Source organism: Eubalaena glacialis, chromosome 8 (assembly GCF_028564815.1).
Source record: "Eubalaena glacialis isolate mEubGla1 chromosome 8, mEubGla1.1.hap2.+ XY, whole genome shotgun sequence".
In the NCBI taxonomy this organism is placed as follows: domain Eukaryota; kingdom Metazoa; phylum Chordata; class Mammalia; order Artiodactyla; family Balaenidae; genus Eubalaena; species Eubalaena glacialis.
Genome location: NC_083723.1, coordinates 10,692,431 through 10,713,948, shown reverse-complemented (window position 1 = coordinate 10,713,948; position 21,518 = coordinate 10,692,431). Strand labels below are relative to the sequence as shown.

Below are 21,518 nucleotides of genomic sequence, written 5' to 3'. Positions count from 1 at the left end.
TTTTTTTGTTTTTTTTTTCATTTTTTAGAATTTATTTTATTGAAGTATAGTTGATTTACAACATTGTGTTAATTTCTGCTTTCCAGCAAAGTGATTCAGATATATATTTTTTTCTTTTTCATATTCTTTTCCATTATGGTTTATCATAGGATATTGAATATAGTTCCCTGTGCAATACAGTAAGACCTTGTTGTTTATCTATTCTATATATAATAGTTTTCATCTGCTAATCCCAAACTCCCAATCCATCCCTCCCCCTCCAAATCTCCCCCTTGGCAACCACAAATCTGTCCTGTATGTCTGTGAGTCTGTTTCTGTTTCATAGATATGTTCATTTGTGTCATATTTTAGATTCCACATATAAGTGATACCATATGGTATTTGTCTCTTTCTGACTTACTTCATTTAGTATGATAATCTCTAGGTCCATCCATGTTGCTGCAGATGGCATTATTTCATTCTTTTTTATGGCTGAGTAGTATTCCATTGTGTATGTGTGTGTGTGTGTGTGTGTACCACATATTCTTTTTCCATTCATCTGTTGATGGACACTGAGGTTGTTTCCATGTCTTGGTTATTGTAAATAGTGTGCTATGAACATAAGGGTGCATGTATCTTTTTGAATTATAGTTTTGTCCAGGTATATGCCCAGCAGTGGGATTGCTGGATCATATGGTAGTTCTATTTTTAGTTTTCTGAGGAACCTCCGTACTGTTCTCCATAGTGGCTGCTCCAACTTACATTCCCACCAACAGTGTAGGAGGGTTCCCTTTTCTCCACACCCCATCCAGCATTTGTTATTTGTAGATTTTTTAATGATGGCCGTTCTGACTATTGTGAGTTGGTACTTCATTGTAGTTTTGATTTGCATTTCTCTAATAATTAGTGATATTGAGCATCTTTTCATATACCTACTGGCCATCTGGATGTCTTCTTTGGAGAAATGTCTCTTTAGGTCTTCTGCCCATTTTTTTATTGGGTTGTTTGCTTTTTTTGTTATTGAGTTGTATGAGCTGTTTGTATATTTTGGAAATTAAGCCTTTATTGGTCACATCATTTGCAAATATTTTCTCCCGGTCCATAGATTGTCTTTTCATTTTGTTTATGGTTTCCTTTGCTGTGCAAAAGCTTGTAAGTTTGGTTAGGTCCCATTTGTTTATTTTTGCTTTTATTTCTATTGCCTTGGGGGATTGGCCTAAGAAAACATTGGTACGATTTATGTCAGAGAATGTTTGCCTATGGTCTCTTCTAAGAGTTTATAGTGTCATGTCTTGTATTTAAGTCTTTAAGCCATTTTGAGTTTATTTTTATGTATGGTGTGAGGGTGTGTTCTAACTTCACTGATTTGCATGTGTCAGCTCTGAAGTTCTTGAGCTGAGGCAGGCGTGTCTGCATCAAGTGTTACAGTGGGTCTCTTGACTCTCCGCAGGTGAAGAAGCAAATGTGGCCCTTTGTTGTTCCTTTTCCTGTAACTTATCAAATAAGTGGATGATGAAACCTGGGAGGCAGAAACACATAGATGGGGCTGGCGAAGCAGGAAGTGGCCACTGAGGGGACTTAGGAATGAGAATTGAAGGCTACATCTAACTTAGTCACTTTCAGGCAGGGTTCACTCCAGCGGTGGAGAGTGCCATACCCCATGCCACAAGAATATATATGTACACAGATTATACTTCATATAATCCCTTAATTCTCTTAGTCTGTGAGCATGAAATTTAAGATGGTGTCTTGAAGGTCATGAATTAGAGTCAGGAAATACTTTCATCAAATATCGTAGCATATAAGAAGGACTATGCTGGGTGTTGTGGGATACCTTCATTAATTCAGCAATTGTAAATCAAGCATGTGCTATGTGCTAGGAGGATACAAAGACGAAGTGAATGAGATCTCCTCCCTCAAGGGGGAGCATGTGAGTAAATCAATAATTCCACTACAATATCTTAAATGCCAGGTTATGCATACATAATACACGTGTGTGTGTGTGTGTGTGTGTGTGTGTGTTTGAGAGAGAGAGAGCGCCCCCGAGATGCATATATAAGCCTGGGAATTGTATTAAATCACAAGGGAAAATGTCCCACTCAGCCCAAAGCAAGGGATGGGGGAGTGGGGAGTGAAACCAGGGGATCTCATAAAAAGAGGGGATAATTGTGCCATCTTTTTTTTTTTTCTAAAGAGAGTGGGTATACGAGCCAAGTCTTAAGGGACAGTTGAGTAGGAGACTAGGCAGAGAAGGGGAGAAAAGACGTTTTGAGGATCCAGAATTGGAAGCAAGACTCGAAAGGCGTGGGAGGGAATAGAGCCTTCGGCAAGCAGTGTAGGTGGATCAGAGCCAAGAATGGCCTTTGGGGTTGTGGTGGGAATGAGACTGCAGACGAAGAGAGAGGCAGATGGTCTCATCCCATAGGGAGAATGCTATCATTGGATTTGTGTTTTCAAAAAGTAAATCTTGCTGTAATGTGGGGAAAATTTTGAGGGAAGGCTGGAAAGAGCCGAGACCAGCTCCGAAGCTGTTGATACGTCATGGGGAGAAACAGACGGTCAAAACTGAGGCAGAGGCGGGGTCTGAGAGAGGAGGGGACTGACTTTGGGAACTTCTCGGAGGGAGAAGAGACTGACCTCGTTGGCTCACTGGTTTAATGTTGAGGTGAAGGGGAGAGAGAAATATAGAATAAGTTCAAAGTTTCTGGTTGCAGCATGCGATGGATTGGGACCATTCACTGTGATGGGAGTTATGTGAAATAGATGATACTTAGACGAAAGATGAGGAATTCACCCTTTGACACATAGAATTTGCAGGTTCCCTTATAAATACACACGGATATATTAGTATGTAACTGGAATATGGCCCTGGGGAGCTGGGCTGGAAACTGAGTTTGAGAGATACCAACACAGCCGGAGTGGCTCAGCCATGGGAGGAGATGGGAGCTCGCAGAGAGGTGGACCATGCTGATGTGTCAGGGACGGGCAGAGCCAAAGGTCCCTGGGGGGAGCTAAGAAGGAGTGGCCAGGGACTTCCCTGGTGGCACAGCGGTTAAGACTCCACACTCCTAATGCAGGGGGCCCGGGTTCGATCCCTGGTCAGGAAACTAGATCCCACATGCATGCCGCAACTAAGAGTTCGCATGCCGCAACTAAGAGTTCGCATGCCACAACTAAGGAACTGGCGAGGCGCAACTAAGGAGCCCACGAGCCACAACTAAGGAGCCCGCGAGCCACAACTAAGACTTGACGCAACCAAATAAATAAATAAATATTTTTTTAAAAAAAGAAGAAGGAGTGGCCAGAGCGCTCAGCCTGGGAGGAATGGAACAGAGAAGGAGGTGCTCCGACGAGGACGTGCCGAGGGGGAAGAAGGCAGTCTGAGAAGGTGGAGGCCAGAGGAGGTGTGCAGGCAATAGAAAGGGGTCCCCAGGGTTTCAGAGCCCAGGATTGGGAGGACAGAGCTTAGGACATCAGGGTAGGGAGAGCGTTCAGATGACCAAGGGAGCTGCGTTTGGATGGTGGCAGAGGTTCATGGGGGTAAGCGCCCTGGCGGCGTGAAGGGAACCCAGCGTTCTGGAGGAAACCTTGGGATCCAGCATGTCTCAGCACAGACACAGGGGAAGGCCCCAGGCAAAGGCCTGATGAAAAGCACAGGAGAAACGCTGGACTTCTGGCCTGCTCAGTCACTTTCCACCAGGGAAGGCACCTCACCAACTGCCCAGCCCCTGCTTTCTTTCGTCCTGACTCTGCTGTCTCTGACCATCTCTGGCTGGAGCAGGCCGTGTCAGTATGTCTGTTACACTTCAGCACTTGGAGGAAGGAAACCACAGGGATGTTTTAAGAATTAGCAAAGTTCTCTGGATGGATCCTTTATAAAGGTCAAAGGCCCGTAGTGCCTGGCCCAGAGGTGCTAGTTACCCTCTGTCTTTACAAAGGAAAGGACGTGAGGACTTTCACCCGCTGAGGTTCCCACTCATGTTGAGAATATTTGCTGTGTAGCCCGGAAGCAAAATGGCAGGTACCTTTCTGAGCAACTAGCAATCTGAACAGAGCTCACACAGGTGAGAGCTCCCTTTTAGCTCAACACTGGATGATGAATTGTTATGAAGTGAGCCGGGGCCTCCCCTCTGATCCGAGGCTCTGACTCTGAACCTCAGTCCCCTGAGCTCTGGGCTGGCAGAAAAGCCAGGATGCAGAGCCAGCACTGGTCCCAGATGGTACCACGACCCTCACGTGGGGTCAGCCTCTTGTCTCCTCAGTGCTTCAGAGGTCCTGGGGGAAGGAAGAGGGTTTCCTATGGGCGTCACTGCCACACAGAGAGAACTTGAGCCACTGGGTACGAGTCTGCTTTAGCTTTGAATGGGAAGCCCTGCTTGGCTGTGGGCGTCTCAACCAGATGGCAATGCTGCAGTTATTCCTTCTGTGTATTTTCCTACAAGCCATCCTGCACCTTGGGGCAAATGGTTTTAACAAGAAAACCGAGCGCCCCTGAGTGCTGGGCCATTTTGGCAAAGGGCGCGCAGGAGGGCTCAACACCTGAATGAAGTCACTCCGGGCCTTACACAAAGTGTGGGCAGCAAGTGGGTGCTGAGGCCCCTGCCTGAGGCTTTGTCACTGTGGTTCCTGCAGCCAGGGGTCGATGCCACTGAGGAAACCTGACTCCCGAGTTCTCAGTTCTGTTGCCCAACCGGGTGCCACTCCCCACCGGCAGGGTGGGCGCGGCTGCGGCTGGTCTCAGATGTAGGCGCCTGGCCCTCCTTCCTTCTTCACTCCCCCCTGGGACCCTTTATCCCGTGATCCACGTGGGCTGTGAGGAAGATGACACTTACTATGACCAACACATCACTCATAAGAAAACAGAGACCAAAAGATTACAGGGCTCATCACGGTCACAGCCTTGACATTGTAAAGCTAGAAGTTGTCCCTAATGCAGGACAGGCCAGGGCAGGAGTCCGCCTGGAAGGGGAGTGACTTCTGCCCCCTGCCCTCCTCTTCCCTCTGCAGAGAGGCCCTGCAGACCAGAAATAAACAGGGAGAAAACTGATCAGCTTTACAGGATTAAACATCACCCAGGATGGAAACATTGCTCGGGTATGGCTGGAAGAGGTCATCTTGTAAATTATTATTCTGGTTCTTTATCTTTTCACTGGCCCTTCTTTTGTGTCCCACACTCTGTTTTGTCTGTGTCCCCTTTAAAGAGTAAGCTTCATGAAAGCAGAGATGGGTCTGTCTTATTTTACTCTGGCACAGGCCTGGCACCTTGAGGTGTTCAAAATAACATTTCATTGACGATTGGGTGCGTAAGTGAGAATTGTTCCACAAGCCACACCAGCCACTTCCTTGTACCAGGGCCGTTAAGACAGAGGGCTCGTATCTTCCACGTGCAATTAATTGCTCAAAGGTCGCACTTTTATTTGTCATCTCTGGTTTTAAAGCCCTTACAGTGTCGGCAATAAACACGCATGTCCCCTGGGAGCTTTGCACTTAGCTCTGCAGGATGTCCACACTCAGCTTGTTACTGACACAGTGCCCGCCCCCTCTCACACTGCCACCTCCAGGGCAGGCACTCCCCCAGAGATGGGCAGAGAGGCCTCTGGCACCAGGTCCTTCCCCTGCTAGCTCCTCTTTGACTGTAGCTACTTGAAAGTCTCTGCTTCCTGCTCCCTGTGTGTGGGTTTTGCATACCCTGGGATACAGCCCCGAAATCAAAAGCCCGCATGTGGGGCATAGCGATTCAACCCCCTTCCCTTTATTACTAGTCAAGCGTCGAGAGATACTAATATGAATAAATATGGTGACATTTCTATATACACACATTAAGTAAACTGGAAAAAAAAATCTGTTTTTTTGAACTTCAGCCTAAAAGGAATTCCTGTAATTGCTGTTTCATTACTTATTTGTTTTACCCAATTAAGTTGTATGGACCCTGCTGGGACCCTAGCCCCACCAGGCTCTCTGCAGCAACAGGGGAGGGTTCTTTTTCCCTTTGGTTGGAGCAGCCAAATAATGAAACCAAAGCTGAGAACGACACAGCACAAGCTTTATTCAGTAACCAAGGAATGGAGAAGCAGGAACTAAGTTCACAGATCAACTTCTCACCCACCAGGAAAGGGATTTAATTTTTAGGAGTAAAGACAAAGGGAAGAGGAATGAGGCTAATGATGGGGAGGCTTATGCATTAGTCTACTGGGGAAGGGGCAGGGCTTTTTCTGAGGGAGTGGGATGCCACGCCTTTACCCTTTTTTGGTCCTTAATGTCTGGTCATGGCCAGGGTAGTTGTGTCATTTAGTATGCTAATGTAGTAAAATCAGTGTCCAATGAGACTCAGGGTCTGTTGGAGGTCAGATTCGTTGCCATCTTGGTCCCAGCTGGTTCCATCTGGGTTTTTTTGGTTTGTTTGTAGCTTCCTTTCTTATCTCTGGACCCTTTAACTTAAAGATTTATGTTAATTCCTGCTAAAGGCGGGGGTTGGCAGGTTTTGAGCAAAGACCTGGAGCAACTGTGGCAGCCTTTGTACCACTGACTTTCCCAGTTGATAAGGACCCTGTCAAAATCAGCAAGGGTAACACTCATGCCAAGTAAGAGAGAGGAGGTGGAGCTGGAACCCCATTGGGCCTCCCAAGGGAGCTGTGGTCACAGATGGACTCAGCCCTGCTCCCCACTGGGAGGGGCCGGGAAAGAGCACAACACCCTCTTCCAACCTCCAGTCCCATTGGCCAAGCCAACCATGCACAGAGGGCGCAGGATCTCCAGCTACTGCAGCCCGTAGCAGCCTGTCCCCAAGGTCACAAAGCAGGAGAGAAAATTGTGGGAAACCCATGAGGGGTGTAAGGCAGGGACTGAAAATAACCAGAGGAGCCTCTACCATTCAGGACTTTCAATCCATCCACTAGAAATGTTACCATTTGCTAAATTGTTTGTGTCTTTGACCGAGAAATCTTAAAGTAATATTCCAAATTCCATATCTTCATTCTTTGATTATGATTGTCATTTGCATATTAGTGAGGTGCTCATATGATGATCTTTTTATTCTTTTAATCACCATTGCATGTTGATTTTATGTCCCTGGAGATACAGAAGTTAATATAAAACTAAACAATAAAAACACCCATTGAAAACTTATTAACCATGCCAAGCACTGTTCTAGACACTTCCGTCTAACAGCACTATAGCCCAGATACTACTTGGTATACTGCTTTTACAGATGAAGAAAATAAGGTGCAGATATAACCAAAATCACAGAGATAGTCACAGACCAAGCTGGGATTGGAACCCAGAAAACCTGGCTCCAGTGTCAGGCTGTAGCCCCCCACTAAGGCAAAGTCAGATATTTAATTGGGCAAATTACAATACAATGTGATAAATGCTATACGTACCTCTATTATAGAACTTATCACATTGCATGGTAATAAGTATTAGGTACAAGGAGCTTTAAAAATGAGTGAGAATAGTTAGTTGGCTGGCAGACATGGGGAGAGGAAACTTCCAGGGAGAGGGCCTGAAATTCACAGCAGGATGGCAGGTGAACAAGCAGATGTCAGTTGGATTTGGCTGCAAAATAGAGAAAGAGAAAGGCTGTAAAGGCACCTTGTGTCAAATAGGGAAGTGCATTTAATGGCATCCAGGGAGTTTGGATTTTATCACAAAGATGACGATGTATTTTTTTTAGGGTAGAGGAATGTCTTGATCAGGTCTGTATTTTAGAAAGTCAACTCTGGTTATAAGTAGGTGAATTGGAGTGGAAATGGGGTTGTCCTTTAAGTGGCAGTTCTTTGAAATAGTTCTTTGAAAAGAGGATAAAGAATCAAACTAGGGCAGAAGCAGTGGTAACAGAAAGCTATTTCATAAGAAGGGTGAGCAAATGAGCAAAACTTGGTGATAGATTATAGACAGTGGTGGGGTTCAGTATATGAAATTTCCCACTTACATAAAATGATGTATATGAAAATACCAGGTCAAAAGTTCTCATCTATTTTTTTTTTTAATTTTATTTATTTTTTGGCTGCGTTGGGTCTTCGTTGCTGCACGTGGGCTTTCTCTAGTTGCGGTGAGCGGGGGCTACTCTTTGTTGTGGTACGCAGTCTTCTCATGGGGATGGCTTCTCTTGTTGCAGAGCACGGGCTCTAGGTGCACAGGCTTCAGTAGTTGTGGCACGTGGGCTCATTAGTAGTGGCACACGGGCTTAGGTGCTCCACGGCATGTGTGATCCTCCCGGACCAGGGCTCGAACCCATGTCCTCTGCATTGGCAGGCGGATTCTTAACCACTGCGCCACCAGGGAAGTCCTCTCATCTATTTTTAATGGAGGCATAAACAACAAAACTATAAATGTGAAAAGCTCCAAACTTATTTTTATATCTAATAAATTATGAATAGGGCAAAATGCATATACTTTCTAATCATTATGCTTGAATAGAAAAGATTCATATTCCAGCTGAAATATCTCCTCTAAGGGCCTTCAGCACTCATTTTAAAATAGCCCAGCCATTTATAACTCTCCAACTTAACATCTTAATTCATTATATTGACAGAACTTACCGCTCTCTGAAATAAACTATATTTATAGATTTATATTGTATACTTGTAACTCATTACTGTGTGTCTCTCCCCCTGAAAGACTGAGGTCTTGCTTTCCTAGTCACAAACTTGGCACTCAATAAATGTGTGTGGAAGGAAGGAAAGAAAGAAAGAAGGACAGGAGGGACAGAGGGAAGAAGGGAGGGTGGACGGATGAATGGATGGATGGATGGATGGGTGGATGAGTTTCAATCTCATTTCAATTTTTAGTTCAGAATATTTGGAATTCAGAAAAACGGGTCATTGTCGAACATCATTTAAGTTCTACTAGATGTTCTCTCTGAAATCACCACTGGAAATTCTTTTTCTGTTTCAATGATTCTGAATGCCACTTTTCCCAGAGCAAATCTAAGATGCACTAAACAACTGAAAGAGGTGAACTTCTCTATTTTGAGGAAGAGTGCCAGTGTCGATGTGCTCTGTTTGTTAAGTATTAGCATGTATCATTTTAAGAAGTCATGGTGATGTCAGTCACTCTTTACATAATCGTCAGTGTAAGAAGAATTTTCAGAAGCCAGGGTTCAAATCTCATGCTGTTTAATCAGTTTCTGTGCAACCACCAGAAGGTCTGTTTGCTCATTTCATGTCAGTGATGGTGACAGATCTAACCCTACTAGTATCATAACCAGAAATCCTGGGACCTCTCAAGCCAAAATCTCCAAGTACCTTTGCTAACTGTGAACCAGACTTCTCCCTGTCCTTCTACCCCTGCTCAGACCTCTCCCTTTCCAAGCAGACACTACCTGGGTGGCAAAAATCTTCTGTTTTCAGGTATTTAGCAAGAGGAGGGGGAGGAGGGAGGGAGGCTTCTTGGAGCATGTTTAGAGTTTGGCCAAGTGGGTATTAAGTATAATTGCAGAGTTTTATGGAACTTAAGAAGTCATGGATAACACACTTTAAATATCCCTTACTATATCTGCAGAGTCTGAATTAGTGGGTAGAAACCACAATATCACGAGATTCCATTGGATGTCTCCTGGCCCTTCAACCGCCAAGGGCCCCTCCTGAAAGAATAGCTCAGTGTGTCATTTTCATTTGAGTCAAGGGTCAGATAAGCTCCCCCATGCCACGTCATCCCAATAGCAGCCCCCAGTTTCCTTCCTAGGCACCTGCAAGAGCTTCCCTGGTTCCATCTCTGGCTGAATCTGAGTAGCCTTCCTAGCAGTGCCCTAGAGAGGCTCAGGGCACACATTAGTTGAGAAGTCACCATAAAATGTGCGTGTCTGGTTGTGACTATGTCCACTTCTTAACCTAGCTTTCTTCAGAACTTGTGAGAAACTTCTAGTAAAGCTTTCAAAACAATTAGCGAGAACACTCTTTTTCAACACTTACCTTATGCAGAAATAGGCCTAAGGATGTACGAGATTTATATGACAAAGGTGGCAGTTCAAGTCAGTTGGAAAAGAACGGACTATGTAGTCAATGAGGCCAATATAACTGGCTCTACAACCAAAAAAAATTAGGTTAAATTCCTCTCCAACTTGAAAGCACATGTAAAAAATGTAACAGTAAGATTTCTTCAGAAAACTCTAGGTGACTTTCTATATATTCTAGAAAATAAACATTATTGAGAACAGAAAACAAACTCAGGAAACTTTGAGTGGTAGAGGCTTTTTCACTCAAGATTGGAACCCTGGAATCTAGCAAAGAAAAGGAAAATATATTTGAATATATAAAAATGAAAATATTTTTTATGGCAAAAATACCATAAATAAAGGCAAAAGGCAAGCTTTGATTTTGAAAAATAATCTTTGCAACTCAGGAAAATCAGAGGCTGAAAATCTGCAATATAGATTTCAAAGAGCTCTTCCACCTTGAAAAGAAGAGGAGAAACAACTCTAGAAAAATCAGCAAAGAAAATGAAAAAAGCTGTTCAGAGAAGAAAAAATCCAAATAATCACCAAACCCATAAAAAGAATTTCAATTTTATCAGTGGCCAGGGATATTTATGCAAAATAAAGAAACAATGATATATCACTTTATAACAATCAAACTGGCAAAAATTAAAAAGAATTATATTACCTCTTTTCAGGGGGACATGGGTGAAAGTTTATTCTCTTCCATCACCCATAGAAACATGAATTTTGATAGCCTTTTTTAAAAACACAATCAACAATATATACTAAAACTTTTAAACCCATATACCCTCTGGCCCATGAATCTCTCTCATAGAAATAAAAGCACTGCTATAAGGACTCTTATAATAACAGCTAATATTATTGAGCCCTTATTATGGGCCAGGTATCTTTGTAAAAGCTCTGCATGAGTTGCACATCCTGTTATGATCTCCCTATTTTACAAATGAGGAAACTGGTACCCATAGAGGTTTAGTACTTGCCCAAGGTAGCATAGCTAATAAATGGCAGAGCCAGGAATCCAACCCGGGCAGCATGGCTCTCCAGTGCAAACTTTTAAAAGCTATCTTATCCTCCCTAACAAAACATACCAGGATGTTTATTTCAGTATCGTTTGTAAAGACACAAATGTAGAAGCAACCCAATTATCCATCGGCAGAGACCAGTTAACTTCATCACAGCAGCTCCACACTGCACCATGATATGAGGCGTAAAAGAGCTGAATTAGAATCTTACCAGATGATGGAAGAGGATTTCTTCAAGATATTGTTGAGGGAAGAAAAGCAGAAACCTATGAACAACACAATTTAAAAACCGAAAAATAATGATGCAAAACCTGTACCTGTATGGATATAGATATGTAAATATAAATAACTTAGTATGTGATTAAATGATTTAGAGGAAAAATATGGAAGGATACATCTTAGTCAGCATGGGTCCCAGGAGATGAGATGAGGAGAGAGCAGCCAACCAGGCCAGAAGGAGACAAAACCAATGATAATAAAAAAGTATCTATGAGCATATTAATGAATTGATATAAAAATTACAAGTGTGTGTAAATTTTTAAAAATAAATCCCTAACGACTAAAATGCCGTTTGGTACAAATGGCTTAGCTAAGTTATTAGAAAGAAACAAGTGTCTTAGACATGAATCCCTCAATGCGCCCTCTGATTTCTGAGGACCCGACGCTGGTCGCACGAACTGCTGGGCAGTCAGTGAGCCTCTGGCGTATTAGAAATGCCACACACACGCACTACCACCTCGCTCACTCTACCTCTGGTGTCTTCCATTCTCCATCCCCTTTGCCCTCCCTTTACTCATTCCCCAAATCTTTAATAATTCCCACTGTCTACAAAATGAAGTCCAGATTCCTCAGATCCTCAGGGGCTCCCCAAGGTGCAAGATCACCTGTCTTGGGACACCATCTACCTCTCCCGGCAGCTCCTCCTCCCACTCCCCGTGCTCCGTCAGGTGCGCTCCTCTCCCTTACGGGCCCCGTCATTTCCTCTGTTCTCTCATTTATGTGGGTCCACGTGTCACCCACCCTTAAAGCCCATTTAAAATACTTTATAGTTCTTTTGTGAATTCTTTCCTGAACTTTCTTCTGAAGAGTAAGTTCATCTTCTCTTGAGTTCTTTATTTTTTTTTTTTAATATTTATTTATTTATTTATTTGGCTGTGCCGGGTCTTAGTTGCGGCATGCAGGATCTTTAGTTGCGGCATGCATGCAGGGTCTAGTTCCCCGACCAGAAATCTAACCCGGGCCCCCTGCATTGGGAGCGCGGAGTCTTAACCCCTGGACCACCAGGCAAGTCCCCTTGAGTTCTTTTAGAAACAAAGGTGTTCAGACACTTTTAGCTGAAACCTTGCTTTCCAATGAAATTTACATTCAGTCCCAGTATCTAGGACAGAGGAAGGTGGAGCTAGTCTCCTTCAAGGAGTCTGGGGGCTGGTCATTTGTCCACTCAGACTCTTCTTCCTCCTCCCCATCTTTATGCTTCTGTGCAAAACAGTTTGAATAAAACACCACTCTGGGCTGTCTGCATTTCTCATTCCATCTCTTCCTGGCTACTCTGTATTGTAAGGATTCGTGCTAGCTTCGAAACTGGATCAAGCAGCAAGCACGTTATCGCCCCTTGCAACCAGCATGGTTTCTGGCATACAGGCAGCATCCTTCAGTTCCTGAGGCAGGGTGCCACACAGCCAGAGGAGTAAATTCCTGCTCCAACTCTCAGCTGCTGTGTGACCCTGGGCAGGTTTCTCAACCTATCTGAATCTCAGCCTCCTTTCCCATGGAAAGGTGATAACAGTGCCTATTCTGTGTGATGGTCGTAAGGGTACTGGAAAAGTGACTGGTACCCAGTAGGCATTTAACAGATGCGGATGCCATCATTCTGTCCTTGAGTGTATGTGTGTATTTTATAGGGACATCAGAAAGTGTTCGAGAAAGCTAGGTTGGTTCTGTTGATCCCAGGTTTCTGAGTCTTGGCACTATTGACATTTGGGGCCAGATGATTCTTTATGGTGGGGACTGTCCTGTGCGTTGGAGGATGTTGAACAGCGTCCCTGGCCTCTGCCCACTAGGTACAGTCCCACCACTACCACCACCCCGGGGTTGTGACAACCAAAAGCGTCTCCAGATATTGCCAAACATCTCCCTATTGAGAACTACGGCTTTAATGTTCCCGTATGGAAAAAGCTTGGAAAAAGAAATGTGTCACATGACTGACCAAGGGCAGCAATATTTTTGCAGGATTAAGAATATTTCTGTGGCCTATAGTTCTATAAAAAAACATGTTCATATTCAACATCTCTGGTTCCTGGACCAGCATAATCCAGCCCCTGAGGGGGGACGGGGCAGGAGCCACACTGCAGTCAGGCCCCTGAGCTGAGCCCATGCCCTGATTCCCTTCAAGTCCATCCAGAAGAGAACCTCCCACTTGCTTCCTTTTTTTTTTTAATACCCTCTATGAGTCGTTTCAAACATATACAAACAACAGACATGCCTAATGCTCTTATCACCCAGTTTCAAGAACGTGTACACTTCTCCAGACCTGAATTTGATTTTTTTAAAGTAAAATTTACACGTTACATGCACAAACTTTATCTGTATATTTTTGACAAATGTATATACATTTATATCCTACACCCTTATAAAGATATGGAATTTTTCTGTCACCTCAAAAATCTTCTCATGGTCCTCCCCAGTCTATCTCTGACCCCTCTCAACTCCATGAAACCACTGAATAGATATTTTCAGCACCTGTTTTCTTTGTATGCTCTAGAACTTCATAGAAATGAAATTATTTCGTTAGTCCTCTTTAGTAGCAATTCTTCCACTTGCTTTCTTTTTTTTTTTTTTTAACATCTTTATTGGAGTAAAATTGCTTTACAGTGGTGTGTTAGTTTCTGCTGTATAACAAAGTGAATCAGCTATACGTATACCTGTATCCCCATATCTCGTATACATGTATCCCCATATCTCCTCGCTCTTGCATCTCCCTCCCACCCTCCCTATCCCACCCCGCTAGGCTTCCCAGGACAGTTGCCTCCCCGACTCATTCAGGGACAGAGCTTGGAGTGAGGCCACGCCCCTTGGGAATCAGGATTCCCACAGCATTCCTGGGTGGTTGGGAGGGTGGAGGGCAGGGAGTGTTCAGGCAGGTGGTTTTGTCACCTGCCCAGCAGCAGGCCACCCTCTCCCTCCCCGTGGGCCTGCATGTGCAGGAGGGCCAGATGCCACGCCTCAGTCTTCCCACAGACCAGGAGGGAACAATTACAGAGCAAACCACTGGCGGGGATGTCAGGACCAAGCCCAACCCACGATTAGCTGTAGAGATGGGACACTAGCTTAGGGCCAAACCCTGAACTCAGCTGGCAGGAATGTGCACCCAGCAGAGGGAATGCAGACCGTGCCGGGCGTGGCATGGGAGTGGGGCGGGGTGGGGGGGGGGATGTCGTTCTGTAAGTACAGGGAGCTGCAAAGAATCTAGACTGCCCTTCCCAAATAGTGACTGCAGAACAGCTCCATAGCGGGGACGTGCTTTTTGCTGGCATTTGCCCCCGCTGTTTGCACTGCGTTCACATTCCAAAGGGAGCTCTGTTTGTTTTAGTTTGTATTAGCCGTCCGTAGACCTGATCACTGCTTTTTCTGGAAGCTCAGTTGGGTGGGGCAGCTGGAAGGGTGCAAGGTTTTTGAGGAGACAATGAAAGAAGAAAGGGAAAGACTTGAATTATAAGAGAGGTCAGAACATTGATGGGACAGGAGCCCGAGGAGGCGGAAGGGAAGGGGATCTACGGCACAAGTGGAAAGAGAAACTGAAACCAGGGCAGCCCTTCGTCCTCTGGACTGGAGGGAAACACATGGCAAGTGTCGCCACGTACAGGCTGGTGACACAAGAAGGGGATTAGCTTGGGACAAAAGGAAGAACCCCTCCCCTATTTAATGGGACAGGAGGAGGCATGGATGCAGGTCACTGGGCTGAGAGGAGGCCAAGCAGGACCCTTCACATCCTCTGCTTTTGGAAGAGACAGGTCTTTGAACTCCATCCTTCTCTGGTGCCCACGCATAGAGCACAGTGACTGTTGCCTAAGTCAAAACTTCACTTCCGACTTTCAGGCCATTTTTTTCCACCGCAAAAAAGAAAAGAAAGGATGAGGGACTTGGAGTCTGTGGTCCTCAAACTTTAGTCAGCAACTGCAGAGCTTGTTTTAAATGCAGATTCCCAGAACCCACCCCACAGAGAGTCTAATCTCCAGGCACCTATATTTGAACAAGCACCCCAGGGAACCTGATGCCAAAGGAAGGATCGCCACCCTTGGAGAAACACTGCCCCAGATGCTGGCGGCTTCAGGAGCCCTCCAGAGAGTGTGAGAAGAAGAAAGCTAGATGTGGGTGCAGTTTTCACACAAAGAAATGAAATCACCCGAGCCAGAAACGACAGATTTTCAGTCCATTTACCAATACGTGAGAAGTTAGAAAACATGAAGGTCCAAAGAGGAAGGCAATAATATTGGGTAGAACATGGAAACAGATATTGTGTGGGAACCTCATATTTAATGCACTTAAATAGTGAGGTTGAGAAAGGATAATTATTTTTAATTAATCAAAGTTACAAGCATAAGGAAAAAGGAGTACCTTTGAGATGGGTATTTAAAATATAATAGAATTTAGCAATTATGGAGTGCTTTTTCATCTTCAAAGAACCTATTAACATTAAAGTACTCTTTTCTAAAATTCTCCCTCGAGGTAGGTAAGCAAAATTGAACATTATTATCCCTTATTTGTAGATGGGGAGAGAAAAGTGGAGAGGCTGTTTCAACCTAACATTGAAAGGACTTACCAAAAAAACATAAGTTCCCACCGTAGAGATCTGGGTTTCCCACCTTTAGCTCTCCTGGATGCTTATATTATTAGACAAGAAGTCACAGCACATTTTGTATAAGTGACCACTGGTGGAGGTGTGAATAAGCTTCTGTGCTGCACAGAGGCGGGAGATGCCATTTCCTGTTCTCCTAATTTCCCTGGTGTGTTAGGATTTAAACTGAGCAAAGGTTTCAAAAGAATCAAAGTTAATTAATTTGACCAGGCTCTTTACATTACCTTACTTCAGTGTCCTAACATGTAACCTGGGGATTAAAAATTAGGCTTCGATTACGTGACTCAAACTTTTTTGTGGATACATTACGGCTTGATTAAGTAAATGGAAATGGATGCTGCCCACCTTAAAAATTTGCTTTGAGGACAAAGGAAATGAAAGTACTCTAGTAACAATACAAGCCCGAGAATAAATTACAATATGTAGTTAATATCATGGCTGAGAAATCCTTACGCTTGACCCTTTCTAAGTGTAAAAATGTTAAAAATTGGAACTATTGGTTAAGTCATTGAAAGATGTACTTTCCAAGAGATGTGTTCATTTTCTGATTTGTTTAAATACCAAATAGAATTAAGAGAGTCAACATCTCGTCTTCAAAAGACTTTTGGTCTATTGGAAGAGCTTTTCTAAAAACATAAGTTATGTGAAAATACAAAGGTTTATCTTCTGTCTAGCCTCAATTTCATTAGAGGAAATATACATTCAGAGCAGTGTTCGGAAGGGTGAAGAGTTTTACAGCAACAGAATTTGGAATGCATGGAGGGCCAGGGCCAGGGTCAGGGTCAACCACCTGGAATGGATTTCCGAAGTTAAGGATAGTAAAGCTGTCTGGGGAAAAAAAATGTGTTGAAAAGGACATTTGCACAGGTGGACCTGGGACAAAAGTTCAACCCTAGTCAAGTTGAAAACAGGATCAAGGTACCTAAATGGTCTCAGGATCTGAGAAGGGGAATAATTGGTGGAGATGTATAAATCTAATGATTAGGGACATCATTGTGAAAGACACATGGGAATCACTCCAGACATCTAAGAAAGTGTGTGACATAATCCAGGAGACAGACCCTCAGGCACAGGCTGGGAACAGACCAGACAGATGCCTTGGGACCTCTGGGGCACAAAGGGGCAAGAAGGACTTTCAGGTTTCAGATGCTGAATAGCAAACGTAGACTCCAAGATTGGCTTTCCTTACTATCCAGACTTCTAGGGACTTTCTCCTTATATTCTCATCTCAAAGAATATCAACTAATTCTATGCTATAAAGAAAAATATAGTCAGTCGATAAATCTTCAAAACAGTCAAGGTAAATAGAACATAGTTGCAAGCCCTGACATCATGTTGATTCATTTATATATTGTTTATTCTTCCCATACTTCCCCTCTACCAATACAATTAATTCAGAACCAATTACTTAAATAGCTTCAAGTATTCCTGGTATGTGGTTATACCAGTAAGTACGCTTTTGTGTAGCATGAGAACATTATGTTGTCAGAGCCATTATTATTTTGCCAGTCAGGTGGAAATTACAGAATGTCATTTCAGTTGAGACTTAGGTAGTAGTTCAGTAATTCTAATAATTTCCTGAACCATAATGTCACTAGTCTATATGCTCCATGGAAGCTTGGGAGCCTTGTCTGTTGTGCTCTAAGTACCCCAGCAACTAGACAGTGCCTCAAAAATGGTAGGTACCTCATTATGATTTGTTGAAAGATTGAATGAATGAATGAATGAATGAATGAATGAAAAACCTAAAAGTTGTATAGGTTATATCAAATTGATTATTTTTTTCACCTGACTCAGTTTTTATGTAATACTGTGCATTGCTTAATGAGTCACAGGCAGAGAAGGACGCAACGTTTAAAGGGTCAGTAGGCCACTATGGGTTTTGCCTGAAGCACAGTGACACTTATTCCTTTATTCTCTGGTCTTTGCAGCGCAGATAATTAAGACCTTTTAAACCTTCACCTTCCTGTTTTACCCAGTTAGATGAGGATAGAGCAGATCTCAGAACATTTCAGTTATCCAGGCAAGCAGCACGTTTTGGTCAACTCTCCTGTATAATTCTGGGCATGGAACCAGAGTCTATGTCTTATTGAAAATTAAATAAATTCTCCTCTTGCATGAAATTAAAAATATGACTTTAGTGGGTCAACTTATAAACTCTACAGTAATAGGTTTAGTGATAAACGTCCAAGAAGACGAAGGAAGAGGGGTGTCCTTTGCACTGGGTACTATATTACTCTCCAAGAGCTACCTTAGCAAATTACCACAAACTGGGTATTCTCCGTTCTAGAAGCCAGAAGTCCAAAATTGAGGTGTCAGCAAGGGCATGTCCAGGCTCTGGGGGAGAATCCTTCCTAGCCTCATTCAGCATCTGGTGGCTCCAGGCATTCCTTGGCTTGTGGCTCCATAACTTCAGTCTCTGATTCTGTCTTCACATGGCATTTTGCTCTGTTTCTGTGTCTCCTCCTCTTCTGTCTCTTATAAGCACATTTGGCAGTGGATTTAGGGCCCACGTGGATAATCCAAGATGATCTCATTTTGGGATCCTTAATGATATCTGCAAGGACCCTTTTTCTTAAGGTCACATTCACAGGATCCAGGGTTGAGGAAGACAATGCATCTTTGGGGGGGGCACATTCAACCCACTACAGATACAGATAATCTGCATAATATACTTCTAGAAGAGCTTTCTCTGAACAGGAGGTGCCCATTTGGCCCCACCATGTTGCCATGTTGAGGAATAAGCAGCCCTGGTCTTACTCCTTTGCCCCCTGCAGGGCTGATTTTAGTGAAGGGCACTTGGGCTAGACACATTCATTTCAGTTGCTAATTAGCAATCAGAAGATCATATCCTGTCATTATCTTGTGTTGGCAGGGTCTCTTTCAGGACAGATGAAGAAAACTTCAAGTTTTCTCAGCTAATTTGCAGTGCTGTTTCCACACACAGGGAAGCTATGAAAGCCAAATATAAATCAGGCCTTGCATCTACAATATTTAAACAATTTGAGGGGGGATGAGGGAGGCGATTCTTTACCCATGCCTTGAAACATTATCTGAGTAAAGGTGCTGAAGAGAATAGACTTAACTTCCTACTGTATAGCACAGGAAACTATACTTAATATTATGTAGTAACCTATAAGGGAAAAGAATCTGAAAAAGAATAGATATATGTATATGTATAACTGAATCGCTGTGCTTTACACCTGAAACTTACACAATATTGTAAATCAACTCTACTTGAATAAAAAAGTTAAAAAGTATATATATATACTAGTTTAGATTTAAAAAAAAACAAAAACTAACTTTCCTAGCCCCAGTGACCTTGACCTACATTCGACTCCAGCCACCTGCTCCCACAATGGCCCTCCCAGCCTCATTATCACCCAGAACTGTGCCATATCTGAAATTGACGACTCTAAAATCCCTCCATCCATCATTCTACAGCCAGTGTTCCCACCTCCTCCCACCAGCACAGCTGCTCACCAAGTTCATTTGCACCTCAGACTCACCATCCCCTGCCCATCTGGCATGGTTTCCTTCACCCCAGGCCTCCCGAACGCCTCCTGCCCCTGTACACAATTCCCCCTCCCCTCCACGCTTACACCCCATCTGATGGGCAAAACGCCACCTTGGATCAATATCATAACTCACTCTCCCATGTTCAACACCGGAGCTGTTTCCTGCACCTCTAGCACCAGAGAAAATGAAATGATCCTGAGAGACGGTACAATCCTAAATCATACTCTCTGACCTCAGCAGGTTCTACAGCAAAGCTCACCTGTCCTTTGATGCATCTTTCATTCCACTGGCCTGAAAGCCCCTACCAACCAGACTCCTTCACTTTGAGGAGATGCCTTCAGATCTCACTGAAGGGGAAACTCTGAGGGGACCACCTCCATTTCCCACCATGACTACAAATACCCACCCGACCCTAACACTTCCCTGCATCGCCCTTCTCCCGGTCCAGGCAGATCTCCTGCTGAGGCTCTGGCTCCATCCGTTCCCATCTCCTCCATGCCCTTACTCCAGAGATTTTCTCTTTCTCATCTGTCTTTATACTTTACCCTCTCCCCCTGCTTATGGCTCCTTTCCCTCATTCTCTCCTTCACCTACTGAAATCTGACATCAGTATTCAGCACCAAAATTGCTCTTTCCTTGAACAATAGAGACCACCTAATCGCAAACTTAGGGGACTATTATCCCTCTCTACCTTAATGGAAACATCACTGCAGTAGATATGGACTCCTACCTCAAAGTCTACTCCCTTAGATTCTGAGACACCAATGTCTTCTAGTTTTCCTTGTATCTCTGTTATATGCAAATAAACATATATAATTTTATCACATCAGTAACCCACATTCATTGTAAAAAAATTTAATATACATAAGGAAGTAAGCCCACGCAGAAATAAATGCTATTAATATTTTGACTTAAGTCCTTCCATGCTATTTTATTGGATGGATGGGTGGATGGGTGGATGGATGGATGGATGGGTGGATGGATGGATGGATGGGTGGATGGATGGATGGATGGGTGGATGGATGGATGGATGGACAGACGGATAGATGGAAAGATATAATTTTACATAAAATATAGCAATGGAATCTAAGTAAACTTCCATAAAGTTCTCTCCATGTCAGACTATGAATTCTAAATCTATGTTTTTATCCTGACCTCTCTGCTGAGCTTCAAACTCTTTTAGCTTTTATCCCTGCTAAACATCGTCAACTTGATCCCCCTCGAAGTTAACATCTAATCTCTCCCAGGAGCCACTTCCTGTCATCCTTCTCCTCACATAAAGCTCCCTGTCCTGCCAATTTTATCTCCAAAATGTTCTTCACAATTCCCTGGACATACTGTAATACCCTCCCCTGTGTCCCTCCTCAGAACTATCCCTCACATGGCTGCAGGCTGATTTCTCTAAAATCCCAAAGCAAGCATGTCACCCCCTTGGCTTAAGCCCTTCCGCGGGTCCCCATTCTCTACAATTGAAAGGCTGAACTCGTTGGCATGGAGAATAAGACCTTCCAGGACCTCCCGCTTCCTCTTGATTCAGCCTGATCTTGCCCCTTCTCCCTCTTTCTGCTCTAGTCATCGTGAATTTCTTGCTGTTCTAAACATATTCCATTCTGTTTCCTGCCTCTTTCCTCATATGATTTTATTTTCTTGGAAAGCCCTTCCCTGCCTTCTGAAGCAGACTAATTTTCTACTCATTCTTCAAAGCTCACCTCAGTCATCACTTCCTCCAGGAAGCCTACCTAGATTTAATCCCTCCCAAGTCAGCTAAGTCTCCCTCCTCTGGGTTTTCACACCTCCCGTGCCCTCTTCTACAGCACGTGCTACATGGTAATGAAATGCTGCATTGCTAGATCTCTCCCCCTTACCGAACTGTACATTCTTCAGAACGAACGTTTCCCTTCATATCTTTGTACGCACCTGGCACAGAGGAGGCACTCGGTAAATTTGTTGAGATTAAAAATGCATGAACACACTGTAATTTCTCTCACATTTAAAAACAAATCCAAGCTTCCTTTGAGGTCACACCCTCCTCCACCTACCACTTTGATTCACAGCTCCCCTTTAAAGAAACATTCCTACAAAGAGTTATCTGTGCTTACTTTCTCTGCTTTCTCTTCTCCCATTCTCTCCAGCCTTTCCTCCCCTTTCCCTCCACAGAAACAGCTCTCATCAGGGTTGCCAAACCCAGTGGGCAACTCTTGGACCT

General features: G+C 43.8%; 1 protein-coding gene across 1 annotated transcript in view; it reads left to right on the top strand.

Annotated features, from left to right (window-relative positions):
* HECW1 (HECT, C2 and WW domain containing E3 ubiquitin protein ligase 1) overlaps positions 1-21,518 on the top strand; it is a 250,247-nt gene that overhangs the window by 201,955 nt on the left and 26,774 nt on the right. The gene's annotated exons all lie outside the window — the stretch shown is intronic.